This window comes from Pan paniscus, chromosome 14 (assembly GCF_029289425.2).
Source record: "Pan paniscus chromosome 14, NHGRI_mPanPan1-v2.0_pri, whole genome shotgun sequence".
In the NCBI taxonomy this organism is placed as follows: Eukaryota; Metazoa; Chordata; class Mammalia; order Primates; family Hominidae; genus Pan; species Pan paniscus.
In genome coordinates, this window is record NC_073263.2 from 17937354 (window position 1) to 17956934 (window position 19581).

At 38.5% G+C, this 19581-nt stretch overlaps 1 pseudogene; it reads right to left on the reverse strand.

The window, feature by feature from the left end:
* The window catches only part of LOC134728423 (general transcription factor II-I-like), a 36846-nt pseudogene that overhangs the window by 1656 nt on the left and 15609 nt on the right, over positions 1-19581 (reverse strand).

Below are 19581 nucleotides of genomic sequence, written 5' to 3' on the forward strand. Positions count from 1 at the left end.
TTGATCACACATTGAAATATTTTAAAGTATTACCACTAAATGATTTTCACTTGTTTCCCTGTATTTTTTAATGTTATAACTAGAAAGTTTTAAATCATGTGAATGACTCGCATTATATTTAGTTCTATGTAATAGCACTTCACTAAATCCTAGAAAAGGGCTCAGAATTCTCCTGAAGAATTTCTACAACTTCCTCATGAAACTATTGATTATGTTTCAGAAGAACACTATTGCAAACAAATAAAAGGTACTTGAGAATTAGGTACAAAAACCATTCTCCATGGTATCAAATTAGTAGCAATGTAAACAAACTATAAATACCAATAGGCGGGGACTACAACTCGCAACGAGGACAACTCTCCTAAGGCTTAGTTCAAATCACTGGAGAACCATGTAAGCCATGGAACACAGGGAGGGGAGAATAAACACAGCTGCCTGCGAGATTGTGGTATTTGTGGGTCAGAGGGCAGGTGACACACACACAATCAAAACAGCATTATTAGTATAAAGAAACACACAATCAAGGACTTAACATTTCTCAAAATTAAAATATTGGCAAAATTTAAAAAATGGGTTACTACCATAAAGCTTGGAAGATTATAACACAGGTGGTGAGGGGAGGGATACAGTGGCGAGGATAGTTTTTTTAAGAAACTAAAAATACTACTGGGAATAGGAATTAGTGAATTAGCAAAATTTTTAATTCACTAGTAATGTGCTCAATTTATCATGAGTTGAATCTAATCTGACAACAGAAATTTAAGTTTAAAGCTTAGTGGCATACAGACATCTGTGGGAGATACTGTAGGTTCAGTTCCAGACCACCACAATCATGGAAGCATAAAGTGAAGTTACACAAATATCTTCGTTTCCCAATGCTTTTAAAAGTTAGTTGAATCTTTCTTTCACAAAAGATCTCTGGGAGGTATGATGCTATTGGATAGCATTTTACACACAGTGGAACTTCTTTCCAAATCGGAATCAATCCTCTGAAAGCCTGCCATTGCTTTATGAAGTAAATTTATGGAATATTCTAAATCTTTTGTCATTTCAACAATATTCACGACATCTTCACCAGGAGTAGATTCCATTTCAGAGACCCCTTTCTTTGCTCATTGTAAGAAGCAACTCCTTATCCGTTCACGTTTGATCATGAAATTCCAGTTCAGTCCCATCTGCAGGCTTTTTTTTTTTTTTTTTTGAGACAGAGTTTCACTGTTGTTGCCCAGGCTGGGGTGCAATGACAGGATCTCCACTCACTGCAACCTCTGCCCCCTGGGTTCAAGTAATTCTCCTGCCCCAGCCTCACAAGTAGCTGGGATTACAGGCGTGCACCACCATGCCTGGCTAATTTTGTATTTTTAGTAGAGATGGGCTTTCTCCATGTTGGTCAGGCTAGTCTCAAACTCCTGACCTCAGGTGATCCCACCTCGACCTCCCAAAGTGCTGGGATTATAGGCATGAGCCACTGTGCCCAGCCAGCAGGCTCCACTTCTAATTCTAGTTCACATGCTATTTCCACCACATCTGCAGTTCCTTCGTCCTCTAAAATCCCGAACCCCTTAAAGTCACCTATGAGAGATGGAATCAACTTCTTCCACCAGTCTTGTTAATGTTAATTTTGTTCTCTTCCCTTGAATCACAAATGTTCTTAATGGCACCTAGAACAGTAAATCTTTCCCAGAAGGTTTTTAATTTACTTTGCCCAGATCCATCAGAGGAATCACTATCTCTGGCAGCTATGGCCTTACAAAATGTAATTATTTCTTTTTTTGAGATGGAATCTTGCTCTGTTGCCAGGCTGGAGTGCAGTGGTGCGATCTTGGCTCACTGGAACCTCTGACTTCCTGGTTCAAGTGATTCTCCTGCCTCAGACACCTGAGTAGCTGGGATTACAGGCACACACCACCACGCCCAGCTAATTTTTGTGTTTTTAGTAGAGATGGGGTTGCACCATGTTGATCAGGCTGGTCTCGATCTCCTGACCTTGTGATCTGCCTGCCTTGGCCTCCCAAATCGCTGGGATTACAGGCATCAGACACCACGCCTGGCCTACAAAATATATTTCTTAAAGAATAAAACTTGAAGGTTGAGTGCAGTGGCTCACACCTGTAATCCCAAGCTCTAAAGAAGGCCAAGGTGGGCAGATTGCTTGAACCCAGAAGTTTGAAACCAGCCTAGACAACATGGAAACAAAACATCTCTACAAAAAAACCCTACAAAAATTAGCCAGGCATGCTGGTACACCACCTGTGGTCCCAGCTATTCAGCAGGCTGTAGTGGGAGGATCACCTGAGCCTCAGAAGACTGAGGCTGTAGTGAGCTGTGAATGTGCCATTACACTCAAGCCTGAACAACAGTAAGATGACCTTCTCAAAAAAGAAAATAATAATAATCATAAGACTTGAAATTACTCCTAAATCCATGGGCTGCAGAATGGATGTTGCATTAGCAGGCATTAAAATGATATTCATGTCTTTGTACAACCTCCATCAGGGCTCTCAGAGGGACTGGGTGCAGTGTTAATGAGCAGTAATATTTTGAAAGGAACTTTTTTTTCTGGGCAGTCGGTCTCAAAAGTAGGCTTAAAATATTCAGTGAACAATGCTATAAAGAGATATGCTGTCATCCAGGCTTTACTGTTCCACTGAGAGAGCACATGCAGAGCAGATTTAGCATAGCTCTTAAGGGCCCTAGAATTTTTGGAATGGTAAATGAGCACTGGCTTCAGTTAAAGTCATCAGCTGCATTAGCCCCTAACAAGAGTCTCAGCCTGCCCTTTGAAGCTTTGAAGCCAGTAATGGAATTCTCTCTAGCTAGCAAAGTCCCAGAAGGCATCTTCCAATATAAAGCTGTTTTGTCTACATTAAAAATCTGTTTTTTGAGTGTAGCCATCTTCATGAATTATCTCAGCGAGATCTTCTGAAGAACTTGCAGTTCCTACATCAAGCACTTGCTGCTTCACTTTGCACTTTTATATTATACAGACTATGTGTTTCTTTAAACCTTATGAGCCAACCTCTGCTAGATTTCAGCTTTTCTTTTGCAGCTTACTCACCTCCTCTCAGCCACCACAGAATTGAAGAGAGTTAGGGCTTTGTTCTGGATTAAGCTTTGACTTACAGGAATGTTGTGGCCAGTTTGAACTTCTATCCAGACCACTCAAAGTTTCTCCATATCAGCAATAAGGCTGTTTTGCTTTCTTATCATTTGTGGGTTCACTAGAGCAGCACTTCTCATTTCCTTCGATAACTTTTCCTGTGCATTCACCACCTGGCAAACTGTTTGGCCTAGCTTTCAGCTGCCAACATGTCTTCCTCACTAAGCTTCATCATTTTTAACTTCATTTAAAGTGAGCAGACTGCAACTCTTTCTTTTACATGAACACTTAGAGGCCACTGGAGGGCTGTTAACTGGCCTCATTTCAATATTGTGTCTCAGGGACTAGGGAGGCGTTAGGAGAGGAAGCGATGGGAAACCACCTGATTGGTGGATCAGTCAGAGCACACAACATTTGCCAATGAGGTTTGCCATCTTATATGGGTGCATTCATGGAGTCCAAAACAATTACAACAGTAACATCAACGCTCACTGATCGCAGGTCACCACAGCACATATAATAATCATGAAGAAGTTTGAAATATTCTAAGAGTAACTAAATGTGACACAGAGAACCAAAGAGAGCACATGCTGTTGGAAAAATGGCCCAAAAGACTTGCTTGACACAAGATTCCCACAAATCTTCAATTTGTAAAAACTGCAGTATCTGCAGGGTTCAAAAAAATGAGTTATGCCTGTATGTATTCTGTGCCTATAGACGCCCTGCCTTTTTTTGTTCCCTTTCAGTGTTTCACTCAGTTAACATGAAACCTATCGACAGTGTTAGGTTACATACAGATATGAAAATTGCCATACTGTGAAAGGCCATAAGTATTAACACCCTATAGTAAATTTTAATACTGTATTCCAATGTCAAATAAGCTCATTGCTCTAAACGAGGATTACAAAACCCACTGAAGATTCAGATAAGGTGATTCCACTCAGCAAGTTGAGAACTGTTTAATTCTGCATCGTGCTTAAACAAACTCTTTGCACAGTGAATTTCTTGTTTTCAGTTCACCACCTTTATCTAGAACTCCATATCTGAGTAAGAACGTTTAATGTATTCAAAATTTCTCTCCCTTCATTATCTTCTCTCTAATGCATCTCATTAATCCAGAGTGAAGCCAAGCAAGGAGCCCTGTACAATCAACACTTGCCATTGTTCTTAACTCTTCAGTATCTACCCTGACATATCACCACTTCAGTGATTCCTTTTAAGCATTTTGAAATGTCTTCATAAACATTTCAGAAAATCATTCATAGTTTAGGCCGTGCACAGTGGCTCACACCTGTAATCCCAGCACTTTGAGAGGCCGAGGTGAGTGGATCATTTGAAGTCAGGAGTTCAGTAGCAGCTTGACCAACATGGTGAAACCCCATCTCCACTAAAAATAGAAAAAAAAAAATTAGCTGAGTGTGGTGCCACGTGCCTGTAATCCCAGCTACTCAGGAGGCTGAGGCAGGGGATTTGCTTGAACTCAGGAAGCAGAGGTGGCAGTGAGCCGAGACCTCACCACTGCACTCTGCCTAGACAACAGAATGAGACTCCACCTCAAAAAAAAATTTTTTTTTTTACAGTTTAAACCTCATTCTGCTTTAGAAGCAAATATGACTAGTGTTATCTATAAATATTTAGGTTTAAAAACAATGAAATAAAAATGATAACAATACAACGCTTACAATATTTCACAAAATCGGCTTGAAAATCCTTTCTGGTATTGAAAAAATTGTGTCCTCTGTCCTTCAGTTCTGAAGGCAAAGAGATCTGCTTTATACTCTGTGATGCAGGCCACTTTGGCCTTAAACTTGGCCAGTTCTTTAAACTATAATAAGAACAGCAAATATTATGTTAAAGGCAGACATTTAAAAGCACCATTTCTGCTAGATGAATTAAAAAATCTAACACAAGCCTGGGCACAGCACCTCATGCCTTGTAGTTTCAGCACTTTGGGAGGCCAAGGCGGGTGGATCACGAGGTCAGGAGTTTGAGAAAAGGCTGGCCAACACAGTGAAACCCCATCTGTACTAAAAATCCAAATAATAATAATGATAACAAATAAATAAATAAAAGGCTGGGTGTGGTGGCTCACGCCTGTAATCCCAGCTACTAGGGAGGCTGAGGCAGGAGAATCGCTTGAACCTGGGAGGCAGAGGTTGCAGTGAGTCGAGATCATGCCAATGCACTCCAGACTGGGCAACAGTGCAAGACTCTGTCTCAAAAAAAAAAAGAAAGAAACTAACACCATTTTTTAAAGTTACTACTCTTTCTAAATAGATTTTTGCCTGATTTTAAGCAAAAGACAACACAAAATTTATAAGAAAAAAATGCAGAAATCCCTTGTAATCTATTATAGGTCAGATTCTCCAAGAAAGAGACTGATATTTCACACAGGCTTGCTGGGGAGCACTGTCAATAACAGCACCCAGGAGGTGGGAGGCAGGCATGGCTGAACAGGCAAAGTGCTGAACAGGGATGCAGCTGCACCAAGAGCTCAGAAGCCAGTGTGGCCCTCCCCAGGGAAAAGGTGGACAAGGTGACTCGAACACTTGTAGCAGCTGGGGAAATTAGTGCCATCAGAATTGAAAGAAGGGACTGAAACCCACACTACAGTATTCAGTACATAATCCCCTCCTCCAGAAGTATTACCCCATCTACACATAGCCAGAATCACATTTAGGTGATTACTTACTGACTTTCACTAAGAATATTTCTATGAGAGTCAAATTCTTTAAAAACGTTATAGAGTACATAGTATTCCATTTTATGGATACACCATAATTCATTTAGTGCTAACATCATTTCAAAGGTCAGTGATTCCAATTTTCCCTCCTAAAAATAACACTACAGTAATAACCTGGGAAGCAAATATTTATGTACATCTTCAATGACTTTCTCAAAAAAGACATGAGAGTCAAGAAAAACAACCATTAAGAGTCAATACTCCAAATACTCAAAATCTACTAAAATTTGCTTTCTAATAAGGTTCATAACATCCTAGCAAATGTTACCATGTGACTTTTCCAGAAACCTTGAAAAAGGGTATCTTAGTGTCATAAACATACTCCACTGATTGGTGTTAAAATTAAAGAGTATCATAGCATAATTCTCTGCACATTACCATATCCTTTGTCTATTTATCAAATGTGTTAGTGTATCTCCGACTGACCCATAGAGGTACATCACTTATTTTAGGCATAGAAAAGCCATTTATGGAATTAAATAATTATACAATAATTACATATATTTTGTTTTGGTTTTAAAATTTGTCCAGTATAACTATTTTTGCTCATCTAGAATTTAACTCATCACATGATGAAGACTATACATTGAAGCTTGTTTTTACCACAATTTTTACTTTTTACCAAATAGCCTATTTTCTCAGTATCATTTGTTGAAAACTGTAAGCTTTCCAGTATTTGTTTTTGATTTGTACAATAAGTGCCCTCTAATTTCTTAAATGGAGATTATTTCGGCATAATATTGCTTTAAAATGTTATCTTCAGTAACTAATTTAGCAGCTAGTGAGGTGATCAGAAATCTTTTGAGCTATAATAAAGCCATGGTAGCGAACTTCTGACTTGGAGGTGGGACAACTGCCCCAGCAAGAAGAATGATGGGCCTCAGTAATTTCCTTCCATTGCACTTACATGACATGTGCTGTGGCTACTCTCCTGTAAGGAACTATTATTTACTTACCTTGTGGTAAATGAGGGTACATTCTTGCTTCAGTATCCACACTCTAAAACAATCCTGTCAACAAAGGCAATGTTTATGAAAGAGGAAGCAAGATTCATGTACTATCCGTAGATTAGATAAAAGAAGTCTACCAGCCAAGGAAGAGATAAAGTCAGCCTGGATCTGCTTAGCACTCTGACAAGCCAGTGAAAAACTCAGCAGTTTCTACAACTTTAATTATACCATGTAATATACAACTAGGAATCGGAGGAGAAATGGTCTTACTAATGCTGGGAAGGAAGACATAAAGGCTGAGAATAGTGAAATGACTATGCCAAAGATGAGGGAACTGTTAAGAAACTCTAAGGAAGTGAATGGGTCTTACGTGGCCTTATGGTATTCTTTGCAGAGATCAATATTTTAAAAAAACATTTTATTATAAACAGAACAGCATTTCATCTCTAAATTTTTATTTAACATTAAAGTCACAAATTTTGCCTGGTTTTATGATCACAAGGCAGAAACAAGTCATTCATAAAATAACAATATATAACCACCAACCATTCTAAAATTTCTTTAAGGGGATAATTTTATAAAGTTCTTAAAACATTTTTTTAAATGCGCTAAGAAAACAAAACAGATGGCCAAGCACAGTTGCTCAAGCCTGTAATCTGAGCCCTTTGGGAGGCTGAGGCAGGAAGGTCACTTGAACCCAAGAGGTCAAGGCTGCACTGAGCTATGATCATGCCACTGCCCTCCATCTTAAAAGAGTCAGATCCTGTCTCAAAAAAATGAAAAAAAAGTATCCACAAACATTGTCACACAGAGTTCTGTGAGGTTAAGCACCACCTAAATACTTTTCAACCACTTAAGAGGAGGAAAATGCATACTCCTGCTTAAAACATTTACATTTAATATGTCAGAAAACACCTAAGGCCATGCATGGTGGCTCATACCTGTAATCCCAACACTTTGGGAAGCCAAGACAGGACAATTGCTTGAACCCAGGAGTTTAAGACAAACCTGGGCAACATAAAGAAACCCTGTCTCTACAAAAAAGCTTAAAAATTAGCTAGGCCAGGAACAGTGGCTCATGCCTGTAATCTCAGGACTTTGAAAGGCAGAGGTGGAATTGATTGAGCTCCAGAGTTACAGACCAGCCTGGGCAATATATTAAGACCTCATCTCCACTAAAAAGCAAAACAAAGTAGCCAGATGTGGTAGCACATGCCTACAGTCCCAGCTACTCTGAGGCTGAGGTAGGAAGACCACTTGAACCCAGTATGTCCAGGCTGCAGTGAGCCATGATTACACCACTTCATTCCAGTCTGGACAACAGTGTAAGATCCTTTCTCAAAAAAAAAAAAAAAAAAAGGTTAAAAAAAAAGATAATACCTAAGTCTGATACTTTTTCTTTTTTTTTTGAGACAGAGTCTCACTCTGTCACCCAGACTGGAGTGCAGTGGCATGATCTCGGCTCACTGTAAGCTCCACCTCCTGGGTTCATGCCATTCTCCTGCCTCAGCCTCCTGAGTAGCTGGAACTACAGGCATCCGCCACCACACCCAGCTAATTTTTTTTATATTTTTAGTAGAGACGGGGTTTCACCCTGTTAGCCAGGATGGTCTCAATCTCCTGACCTCGTGATCCACCCGCCTTGGCCTCTCAAAGTGCTGTGATTACTGGCGTGAGCCACCGTGCCCAGCCACCTGATACTTTTTATAATAAATACTATTTCCAACTACATACCCATAAAAATATAAATTAATTGTATAACCACCATGATAGTAATATAAAAATACAAAACTACATAATCAGTACTCAATATTTCACTGTAATTATGCATATTATAGGCTTTATTTTTTTAAGTAAAGAGCTGGCCAGGTGTGGTGGCTCTCACCTGTAATCCCAGCAATTTGGGAGGCCAAGGCAGACAGATCACTTGAGCTCGGGAGTTTAAGACAAGCCTTGCCAACATTGTGAAACCCCATCTTTAGCAAAAATACAAAAATTAGCTGAGTGTGATGGCACATATCTGCAGTCCCAGCTACTGGAAAGGCTGTCAGGAGAATCACTTGAGCCTGGGAGTCGGAGGTTGCAGTGAGCTAAGATCGCACCACTGCACTCCACCTTGGGTGACAGAGTGAGATTCCGGAAAAAAAAAACAAAAAAAAAAAACCATAAACAGCTAACACTAAACAATTTAGAAAGAGGTGGTTAATGCAATAGTGAATGTGTAAGCAGAAGAAATATAGATACACAATAGTAAAGATGCCCTCATGACCCCAAATTCTGGGAATCTTCTACATATTGATACAATAAAACTCCAGCCCCATACTCTAGTATACAAACTCATTCTGAGTAACCACAAATATTATACATAATTTCAAAATTCACACTTACAAAACAAAAGACTGCCTAAAATAATGGTAGAAAATTATTTGAGATTCAAAATAAAAATTAAACATTCTGAAGCATGGTAATAAACTGTGATTTGAAAGGCATAACTGCTACTCAAGAAAAAAAAACTACTCCTTAAAACTAAAAAGACATAAAATTATATCTTCTACAAAAACAAATCAACCTTATCTACAGCCCAGTTCTACCCAACTATGGAATGTCAGAATAGAAGGTCTCACCATGGACTCAAGAGCTAACATGAGGAATGTCACTACCATCCTGCTGAGGACTCCTCATCTTCAACGGCCAGGGTGGACACTGTTACTTGGGCCATGATCTTTGTGCAAGACAAGTAATAAGAAAATCAGTGGTAGAAATGTGGTGTTCCAAATCCACATTTGGAGCTCTGAGGATCTCCCACTGGCTGCCTAATTTACTGTTTTCTTACCTAAGAGAAAAAACAAGACTAAAAAATTAAGTATGTGATTTGCCCAAAACGCTCATCAGATAGAGAATCTATCCCCTAACTTCCTATCTAGTGTTATTTCAATAACATTGGGTTAATATCACACCAAAAATAAATGCAGATGGCACTCAGAATCAGTGAAATTTCTCCCAAGAAGGAGGAGGAGGAGAGGTGCTTTACAACCCAGTGATGGACTACCACAGACCAATGCAGGACAGAGCTGCCAAGCTCCCTCTCTCCCCTGAACATCCTGACACAGCAAAGGGTGGGTGCAGTGGACTGAGGATGGGTGGCGAGAAGTTTCTCTTCTTACTGTGAAAATAGATCACGGGCATCAAGAAGCAAGTAAGATGATTTATATTACAGCATATTGCTCTATTTGAAAAACTTTTTATAATATTTTGGTAATAAGAAAGACCCTCAAATGAATTTCAAACACTTTAAATATTCAACACATAAACAGAAAATATTAAATGTCAGCAAGGATATCGAAAAACTGGACCCTTTATGCACTGCTTTTTGGAATGTAACTGGTGCAGCCCCTGTGGAAAATGGTTTGGCAGCCCCTTAAAATATTAAGCACAGAATTATCACATAATCCAACAACTCCCTTTCAGGGTATATACCCAAAAGCACCGAGAGCAAGGACAGGAGAGCAAACAGGTATTTGTACACTCATGTTCATAGCAACACTATTCACAATGGCCAAAAGGTACAACCAACCCTAATGCCCATCAACAGGTAAATAGATAAGCAAAATGTGATATACACACATACATGAAATATTATTCAGCTGTATAAAGAAAAAACAATTCTGGCCAGGTTCAGTGACTTACCCCTGTAATCTCAGCACTCTGGGAGGCAGAGGCAGGCAGATCACTTGAGCCCAGGAATTCCAGATCAGCCTGGGCAAAATAGCAAGACCTCATCTCTGTAAGTTTTTTCAAAAAAAAATTCTGATACTGCTATAGATGAACCTTGATAGCACTATGCAATCTATGCGTGTAACGAAATTGCACTTACACTCCACAAATGTATGTAAAGTTGTTTTAAAATGGGGAATTCATCAAGGAAGAAATGTGAACCACAGAGAGCAGAGAGGAGTGAGACAGAAAAGCCACCCACCCAGAATTGGTGTGGATCCCAGGGGGGCTCCCCATGGCAGGAAAATAGTGAGCAAGAGCCACTGGTGACTCACCCTTCTGCCATCGACTTTTGAAATCCTGGGCACAGAAAATCCCCCGACACCCTCCCCTCAGGGCTCCCCAACTGACACAGAGAGCTGCATGGAGTCTGGGCAGAGCCTCCAGTCAGGCCCACATGGAACCCTAAGGGCCTTGGACCCCTGAGCACCACAGTGCCAGCTGCTATAGCTCTGCCACCAAAAGAGGCCAGACTCTCTCACATGCCCCCAGGATAGAGGCCATATCTACAGTGCTGAGGAGGAGACAGACTCACCTCCTGTCTCTACTCTACCTCCTGTAGCGGCCTCACCTCCATTACATCTCGCCTGGTAGTGCCCACTGGCCTGGGTCCCAGTGCAGCTACTTACCCTCTGCCTGAGCACTCAGGCTAATTGCAACTCTGCAGACTGACCTCCCAGAGGTAACTGTCAGGCGTACTGTTTTTGCAACTGCCATGGTCCCTGCCTCTACCTCTCCTAGGCTAGGGAGGGACTGAAGAGCCCAAGAACTATCATAGGCTTCTTAGCACGCCACAGCTGCCTTTCAGAAAGTGGGCAAACTGTATCCACGTGGATCCCCCTCCCTGCTATGCCTCACTGGGTAGGGTCTCCTGACCTGGGCCCCCAGCACAGCCATCCTGCACCCCCACCCTGAAGGATTGCTTCAGTCAGTGGCATCTCTGCATCTCTCTGAGATAGAGCTTTCAGAGGTAATCCATGGGCTCTCTGCCATTGCCACTGTAGCAGTACCACCACTGCTGCCTTTGGCCTGGGGAAAGAATAAAGACCCTGACTGCTTTGCCAGCACCTCCAGCGTGCCACAGCCACCAGATGGAGAGAAGCCCAGTTTCTCTTCTCTGTGAGCTTCCGGCAACCTGCTCTTCACCAGAGGGAGGCCCAGGTTTAAGCCCACAGTTCAGCCACCTCACCCTTGGCTGAACATTCTCATTGGCAGTGGCTCTGCGTCTCTCTGGGGTGGAGTTCCCAGAGGCAACTGAGAGCCCTTTTGCCATTACTGCTGCAGTGATACTGCCCTTGCTGCCCTCAGGCTGGGGAAGAAACAAAGTGCCTGAGTGCTTTGCTCACACCTCCAGCAGGCCACAGGCACCATATGGAGGGAAGCCCAGTCTCTTTTCCCTGTTGGCCGCAAATCCCCTGCTCTTCACTAGGCAGGGGGCCCAGCTTGGGCCCACAACGCAGCTGCTCCATTTCTGACTGATCATTCTGATTGGCAGAGCTCTGCACGTCTCTGAGGTGGTACCCCAAGAGACAAGTGAAAGGCTTTCTGCCATTGCCATTGCCAAGGTCCCCAACCCTGCTGCTCCCAAGCTGGGGAGAAAATGAAAAGCCTGAGTTCACCCCAGAGCTATGGTGCACAGGGCTATGGGATGGGAGTGCCAAGCCAAGACCTATGGCTAGTACTCAAGTGGAGGACCAGCATAAAATCACTGAAATGACAGACAGAGAATTCAGAACCTGGATGCCAATGAAGATCATCAAGATTGAGGAGAAAGCTGAAACCCATTTCAAGGAATCTAAAAAATTCAGCAAAACTATTCAAGAGATGAGAGATGAAATAGCCTTCTTAAGAAGGAACAAAACTGATCTGACAAAGCTGAAAAAGTCACAAAAAGAATTTTGTAATACAATCAGAAATATTAACACCAGATGAGACCAAGCTGAGGGAAGAATCTCAGAGCTCAAAGACTAGTTCTTTGAATTAATTCAGTCAGACAAAAATAACTGAAAAAGATTGTTTTTCATGAACAAAACCTTTGAGAAATATGGGATTATGTGAAGACGCCAAATCTACAACTCATTGGCATCTCTAAGAGAAAGGAAGACAGAATGAGTAACTTGGAAAACACTTTTTAGGATACTGTCCATAAGAATTTTCTTAACTTTCCTAGAGAGGTTGAAATTCAAATTTGGAAAATTCAGGGGACCCCTGGGAGATAGTACACGAGATAACCATCCCCAAGACATGTAGTCATCAGATTCTCCAAGGTCTGTGTGAAAGAAAAAATATTAAAGGTAGCTGGAGACAAGGTGCAGGTCACTTATAAAGGGAACTCCATTAGGCTATCTGTAGACCTTCCAGCAGAAACTGTACAAGACAAAAGCAATTGGGGGGCCTATATTCAGCATTCTCAAAGAAAACAAACTCCAACCAAGAATCTAATCACACCAAACTAAACTTCATAAACAAAAGATAAAAGATATCCTTTCAGACAAGCAAATCCTAAGAGAATTCATTACCACCAAACCTGCCTTAAAAGAGATTCTTAAGGGTATGTTAAACATGGAAAAGAAAGACTATTACTGGCCACCACAAAAAACACACTGAAGTACATGCGCTATTTATACTATAATGTAAATACACAATGAAGTTTACATAACAAACAGCTAACAACACAATGTCAGGATCAAATCTGCACATATCAATATTAACCTCGAAAAAGAATGTGCTGAATACCCCACTGAAAAGGCGCAGAGTGACAAGTTAAATAAAGAAGCAAGACCCAACTGTATGCTGTCTTCAAGAGACCCATCTCACATGCAAGGACATCCACAGGCTCAAAGAAAACAGATGGAGAAAGACCTACCAAGCAAATAGAAAACAAAAAACAGCAGAAGTTACTATTCTTTTATCAGACAAAACAGACTTTAAGTTAACAATGATCAAAAAAGACAAAGAAGGGCATTTCATGATAATGGGTTCAATTCAGTAAGAAGACTTAACTATCCTAAATGTTAATTATAGGCACCCAACACTGGAGTACCTAGATTCATAAATCAAGTTCCTAGAGACTTATGAAGAGACTTAGATAACCACACGATAATACTGGGAGACTTTAAAACCCCACTGAAAGTACTAGACAGATCACCAAGGCAGAATATATTTAGGACCTAAACTTGACACTTAACCAAATGGACCTAACAGTCATCTACAGAACACTCCAGCCAGCAAAACCAGAATATATATTCTTCTCACCTGTACATGACACATACTCTACAACTGACCACCACACACTTGGCCATAAGGCAACTCACAGCATATTCTAAAGAATCAAAATCATACCAACCACACTATCTATCGGACCACAGTGCAATAAAAATAGGTATCAATACCAAGAAGATCTCTTAAAACCATACAATTTAATAAAAAATTAAATAAGCAGCTGCTGGTGACTTTTGGGTAAAGAATAAAATTAAGGCTGGAATCAATAAATTATGTGAAACTAACAGAAACAAAGATGCAACATACCTATATCACTGAGAAACTGTTTAAAAGAAGTGTTAAAGGGAAAGTTTGTAGCACTAAACACCCACATTAAAAAGTTAGAAAGACATCAAATTGAGAACTTAATATTGTATCTTTTTATTTTATTTATTTTTGAGACAGAGTCTTGCCCTGTCACACAGGCTGGAGTGCAGTGGAGCAATCTCAGCTCATTGCAACCTCCATCTCCCAGGTTCAAGCAACTCTCCTGTCTCAGCCTAGCTGAGACTACAGGTGTGTGCCACCATGCCCAGCTAATTATTTTCTTTTTAGTAGACACGGGGTTTCACCATATTGGTCAGGATGGTCTCAAAACTCCTGACCTCAGATGATCCACCCACCTCGGCCTCTCAAAGTGCTGGGATTACAGGCATGAGCCACTGTGCCAGGCGATATCTAGAGGAAGTATAAATGTAACAGCAAATCAACCCCAAAGCTAGAAGACAAGAAATATCAAAGCTGAACTGAATGAAACAGAGATCAAAAAAAAAAAACACTGCACAAAAATCCAGTGAAACTTATTTCTGAAAGAATAAATAAGATTGATAGACTGCTAGCTAAAGAAAAAAGATGATCTACCTAAACATGATAAAAAGTGACAAAGGAAATATTATCACTGATGCCACAGAAATACATGAAACCATTAGAGACTATCATGAACACCTTTATGCACACAAACTAGAAAACACAGAAGAAATGGATAAATACCTGGAAACATATAAACTCTCAAGACTGAATCAGGAAGAAATTAAAATCCTGAACAGACCAATACTGACTTCTAAAATTCAATCAATAATAAAAAGCTTACCAGAAAAAACTCTGGACCAGATGGATTCACAGCCAAATTCTACCACACATATAAAGAAGAGGGGGTAACAGTTTTACTGAAACTATTCCAAAAAAAGGAGGAGGAAAGACTTCTTCCTAACTCATTCTATGAGGACAGCATCATTCTGAAACCAAAACCTAGCAGATATGGGGGAAAAAAAAAAAAAAGCACATTGGGCTAGGCATGGTGGCTCACGCTTATAATCCCAGCATTTTGGGAGGCAGAGGCAAGCAGATCACCTGAGGTCAGGAGTTCAAGACCAGCCCAGCTAACATGGTGAAACTCCGTTTCTACTAAAAATAGAAAAAATTAGCTGGGCTTGGTGGTACAGGGCTGTAGTCCCAGCTACTTGGGAGGCTGAGACAGGAGAATCCCTTGAACATGGGAGGTGGAGGTTACAGTGAGCTGAGATCACGCCACTGCACTCCAGCCTGGGCAACAAGAGTGAAACTCCATCTCAAAAATATATATATATTTATTTATATATTATATATATAATTTATATATATATAAAATAATTTATATATATTATATATAATATATAAATTATATATATAAATTATATATAATATATAATTTATATAATATATTTATATATAATATATAATTTATATATATTTATATATTTATATATTATATATAAGTATATAAATATATATTATTTTTATTTATATAAATATAATACATATTTATATAAGTATATATGTAAACATACATATAAATAAAAATAAAAATATACATATTTACATATAAATATAAATATATTTACCAAACTGAATCCAGCATCACATCAGAAAAGCTAATCCACCATGATCAGGTAGGCTTTATTCCTGGGATGCATAGTTAAACACCCTCAAAAACTAGGCATCAAAGGTACGTACCTCAAGATAATAACAGCCATCTATAACAAACCCACAGTCAAGATCATACTGAAAGGGCAAAAGCTTGAAACATTCCTTTTGAGAAGCAGAACAAAACAAGGATACCCACGCTCACTATTCCTATTAAATAAAATACCGGAAGTCCCAGCCAAAGCCATCAGGCAGTGGAAATAAATAAAAGGCATCCAAATAGAAGAGTGGAAGTCAAATGATTTCATTTCACAAATGATATAATTCTATACTTAGAAAAGCCCACAGTCTCTGCCCAAAGGCTCCTAGATCTGAAAAAAAACTTCAGTAAAGTTTCAGCATACAAAATAAATGTATGAAAATCAGTAACATTTCTATACACCAATAACATCCAATTGAAAATACAATTCTATTCACAATAGCCACCAAAAGAATAAAATACCTGCAAACACAGCTAACCAAGAAGGCAAATGTTCTCTACAATGAGAATTATGAACCATTGTTAAAAAAAAATTAGAGATGACAAAAACAAACAGAAAAACATTCCTTGCTCTTGGATAGGAAGAATCAATACTGCTAAAATGGCCATACTACTGAAATAAATTTACTTTTGAATTCAATGTTATTCCTATTAAACTACCAACAGCATTTTTTGCAGAATTTTTTAAAAATGAAAAAACTTATTTGAAACAAAAAAAGAGCCTGAATACTCAAAGCTATTCTATGCAAAGGAACAAAGCTAGACTCATACTACCACCCAACTTCAAACCACACTACAAGACTACAATACCTAAAAGAGCATGGATACTGGTACAAAAATAGACACATAGACCAAAGGAACAGGCTAGAGAACCCAGAAATAAAGCCACACATCTAAAACCATCTAATTTTTTCACAAAGCCAAGACTAACATACAATAAGGAAAGGACTCCCCCTCAGGCACGGTGGCTCATGCCTGTAATCCCAGCACTTTCAGAGGCCAAGGCGGGTGGATCACCTGAGGTCAGGAGTTTTGAGACCAGCTTGGCCAATATGGTAAAACCCCATCTATACTAAAATTACAAAAATTAGCTGGGCGTGGTGGAGGACGCTTGTAATCTCAGCTACTCTGGAGGCTGAGGCAGGAGAATCACTTGAACCTGGGAGGTGGAGGTTGCAGTGAGCTGAGATCGTGGCACTGCACTCCAGCCTAGGCAATTACTCGAATCCATCTCAAAAAAAAAAAAAAAAGGAAGGAAGGAAAAGACTCCCTATTCAATAAATAGTGCTGGGATAACTGGCTAGTCATATGCAGAAGATTGAAGCTGGACCACTTCATTTATACCATATACAAAAATTAACTCAAGATGGATTAAAGACTTAATATAAAACCTAAAAGTGTAAGAACCCTAGAAGAAAACCTAGGAAATACCATGCTGTACATTGGCCCTGGCAAAGACTTCAAGACTCTAAAAGCAACTGAAACACAACAAGTTGACAAATGATACCGGATTAAGCTAAAGAGCTTCAGCACAGCAAGAGAAACTATCAACAGAGTAAACACACAACCAACAGAATGAGAAAAAAAAATTTGCAAACTGTATTTTTCATCAAAGGTTTAATATATAGAATCTATTTAAAAAAATTGTAATTCACCAAACAAAAAACAAACCTTATTAAAAATGAAAAAAGAACACAAACATACACTTCTCAAAAGAAGACAGACATGCATCCAACAAGCATATTAAAATGCTCAATATCACTAATCATTAGAAAAATGCAAATCGAAACCACTGGATACTATCTCACATCAGTCACAGTAGCCATATTAAAAAAGGCAAAGAATAATAGATGCTGGTGGGTAGTGAAGAGAAAGCTTATACACTGCTAGAGGGAATGTAAATTTTTCAGCCACTTAGAAAGTACTCTGGAGAATTCTTAAAGAATTTAAAACCAAACTACCATTTGACCCACCAATTCCATTATTTGGTATATACCCCCAAAACAGAAATCATTCAACTGTAAAGACACATGCATGCTTATGTTCATCACAGTACTATTACAATACTATTTACAATCATACTAAGTACCAGTACTATTGTACTAGTACACAGTACTATTTAAAATAGCAAAGACATGGAATCATCTGATGTCCTTCAATAAATAAATGGATTTTACAAATGTGGTGTGTGTGTATATATATATAATTTCATTGTGTATATATATATATATACACAATGTAATATATATTACACAATAATGTAAATACACAATCGTATTTCGTTGTATAGATATCTATATCTATCTATACCTATCTATAGATATAGATATCTATATCTATCTATACCTATCTATATAGATATCTATATCTATCTATACCTATCTATAGATATAGATATCTATATCTATCTATACCTATCTATAGATATAGATATCTATATCTATCTATACCTATCTATAGATATAGATATCTATATCTATCTATACCTATCTATAGATATAGATATCTATATCTATCTATACCTATCTATAGATATAGATATCTATATCTATCTATACCTATCTATAGATATAGATATCTATATCTATCTATACCTATCTATAGATATAGATATCTATATCTATCTATACCTATCTATAGATATAGATATCTATATCTATCTATACCTATCTATAGATATAGATATCTATATCTATCTATACCTATCTATAGATATAGATATCTATATCTATCTATATCTATCTATAGATATAGATATCTATATAGATATGTAGATATAGATATCTATATAGATATGTAGATATAGATATCTATATAGACATATAGATAGATATAGGTACATAGGTACATAGATATATATATCTATATATAGATAGATACATATATATCTATAGATATACAGATATAGATATATACAATGTAATACGATTGTGTATTTACATTATTGTGTAATATATATCTATATTACATTGTGTATATATATACAATGAAATTATATATATATATACACACACACACCACATTTGTAAAATCCATTTGTTTATTGAAGGACATCAGATGATTCCATGTCTTTGCTATATATATATAAATATATATATGTCTATATATATCTATATCTATATAATATCTATCTATATATAGATATCTATATATAGATAGATATATACACACACACACAATGAAATAGTATTCAGCCATAAAAAGATAAAATTCCGTTCTTTGCAGCAAGAGGGATGAACCTGGAGGACACCGTGTTAAGTAAAATAAGCCAGGCATAAAAAAAAATACTGCACATTCTCACTAATATAGAGAATCTAATAAAGTTGATCTCATAGGAGTAGAGAGTAGAATGGTGGTTACTAGAAGCTAGGGTGTGCAAGAGAGTGCAAAATGAGGAGAAAATGGTCAATGGGCAATAAGTTACGGTTAATAGGAGGAATATATTCTAGTGCACAGTAGGGTGACTATGGTGAACAATTTTGTATTGAATATTTCATATGGCTAGAAAAGACAGTTTTGAATGTTCTCACCACAAAGAAATAATAAATGAGATGTTGGATATGCTAAATCCCCTAATTTGATTATTACATATATAAACACGTATCTAAAGCTCACATTGTACCCCATCTATATGTAAAATTATTGTGTCAATTAAAAACAAAATTAAAGGCTGAGTGTGGTGCTCACGCCTGTACAAATCCCAGCACTTTGGGAGGCTGAGGTGGGCTGATCACCTGAGGTCAGGAGTTCAAGAACAGCCTTGCCAACATGGTGAAACCCCGTCTCTACTAAAAACACAAAAATTAGCTGA